This window comes from Lampris incognitus, unplaced genomic scaffold (assembly GCF_029633865.1).
Source record: "Lampris incognitus isolate fLamInc1 unplaced genomic scaffold, fLamInc1.hap2 scaffold_221, whole genome shotgun sequence".
NCBI lineage: Eukaryota > Metazoa > Chordata > Actinopteri > Lampriformes > Lampridae > Lampris > Lampris incognitus.
In genome coordinates, this window is record NW_026611179.1 from 37,501 (window position 1) to 40,000 (window position 2,500).

Here is a 2,500-nt window from a genome sequence, read left to right on the forward strand (position 1 = left end):
ACCTTCCCTTTAACTGTTGCTGGTACCCTTCTGTCCTGACACTCTTCTCCACCCACTCCACCCTGCCTGCCCGCCTGCCTGCCTGCCTGCCTGCCTGCCTGCCTGCCTGCCTGCCTGCCTGCCTGCCTGCCTGCCTGCCTGCCTGCCTGCACTCTCTTCTTCACCTCTCTCCTGCACTCCCCGTTACTTTGGACAGTTGACCCCAAGTATTTAAAGTGAAATGCCTTTGTCACCTCCTCACGCGTAGGTATTCCGTCTTGCTCCTACTGACTTTCATTCCTCTTCTCTCCAGTGCATACCTCCACCTCTCCAGGCTCTCCTCACAATGAACTGCACCCTACTGTCGCTACAGATGACAATGTCATCCGCGAACATCATCGTCCATGGAGACTCCTGCCTGATCTTGTCCGTCAACCTGTCCATCACCGTTGCAACCAAGAAAGGGCTCAGAGCCGATCCTTGATGTAATCCCACCTCCACCTTGAACCCATCTGTCATTCCAACCACGCACCTCAGCATTGTCACACTTCCCTCATACATAGCCTGCACCACTCCTACATACTTCTCTGCAACTCTTGACTTCCTCCTACAATATCACACCTCCTCTCTCGGCACCCTGTCGTATGCTTTGTGTAAATCTACAAAGACACAATGCAACTCTTTCTGGCCTTCTCTATACTTCTCAATCAACCAACCTTTTCTCTCTCTCTCTCTCTCTCTCTCTCTCTCTCTCTCTCTCTCTCTGTCTCTCTCATTTTCTTCATTTATCAGCCCGTCAAAGTAGTCCTTCCACTTCGTAGCACACTCTCCTCGCTTGGCAGCACATTTCCATCTGTATCTTTGATCGCCCTAACTTGTCGCACATCCTCGGCAGCTCGGTCTCTCTGTCTAGCCAATCTGTACAAGTCTTTTTCTCCTTCCTTAGTGTCTAACCTGTCATACAGCTCACCGTACGACTTTTCCTTTACCTTTGCCACCTCTCTCTTTGCTTTACGCTGCATCTCCTTGTACTCCTGTGTACTTTCTTCATCTCTCTGACTATCCCACTTCTTCTTTGCCAACCTTTTCCTCTGTATACTTTGCTCTACTTCCTCCTTCCACCACCACCACCACCACCACCGCCAAGTCTCCTTGTCTTCCTTCCTCTGTCCCGATGACACACCAAGTACATTCCTAGCTGTCTTCCTCGCTATTTCTGCAGCGCTTGCCCAGCCATCTGGCAACTCTTCACTACCACTCAGTGCCTGTGTTAACTCCTGCCTGAACTCCACACAACAGTCTTCCTTCTTCAACTTCCACCATTTGATCTTCGGCTGTGTCTTCACTCGCTTCCTCATGTTGGTCTCCAAAGTCATCTTACAGACCACCATCCGATGCTGCCTAGCTACGTTCTCCCCTGTCACCACCTTGCAGTATGCAATCCGTTTTACATCGCGCCTTCTACACAAGATATAGTCCACCTGTGTGCACTTTCCTCCACTCGTATACGTCGTCACCCTGTGCTCCTCCCTCTTCTTGAAATATGTATTCACCTCAGCCATTTCCATCCTTTTCGCAAAATCGAACACCATCTGTCCTTCCACATGTCTCTCCTCGATTCCATACCTTACCATCAACTCCTCATCACCTCTGTTCCCTTCAGCAACGTGTCCATCGAAGTCCGCTCCAATCACCACTCCCTCCTCCTTGGGTACCCTTTCCACCACGTCGTCCAACTCAACTCCAGAATTCTTCTTTTTCGTCCATCTTACACCCGACTTGCGGGGCATATGCGCTGATAACCGTCAGCAATACACCTTCGATTTCCAGCTTCATAATCCTCACTCTGTCTGACACTGTGTTCACCTCCAGCACGCTCTTGACATACTCTTCCTTCAGAATGACCCCTACCCCATTTCTCCTCCCATTCGCACCATGGTAGAAGAGTTTGAACCCACCTGCGATACTCCTGGCCTTACTCCCCTTCCACCTTGTCTCTTGTCACCTTTCTTCTTTCCATCACGTCAGCCTGCTCTCTCCCTTTACTAGCCATAGTGCCAACATTCAAAGTTCCGACTGACTCTCACCTCCACACGCCTACCCTTCCTCCTCTCTAGCTGCCTCTGGACATGCCTTCCCCCTCTCCTTTTCCTTCGCCCAACAGTAGCCTAGTTTCCACCGGCACTCCGCTGGTTAACAGTACCGATGGCGGTCGTCGGTAACCCGGGCCTCGACCGATCCGGTATGGAAATCTTATTTATGATCCGCATATTTGATTTGGCAAAGATTTGACGCCGGATGCCCTTCCTGACGTAACCCTCCCCATTTGTCCTGGCTTGGGACCTGCACTAAGAATGCATTGGCTTGTGCATCCTCAGTGGCTGGGTTGCACGCTTTTCTATGTTTGCCCCTCACTTTTGTGGCGTGAACTATCAATTCTAGTAATACAGGTGTGTTTATGTTAGGTATCACAGACACACGCACACGCACAATATATGTCCAAAAGTATTGAGATAACTGA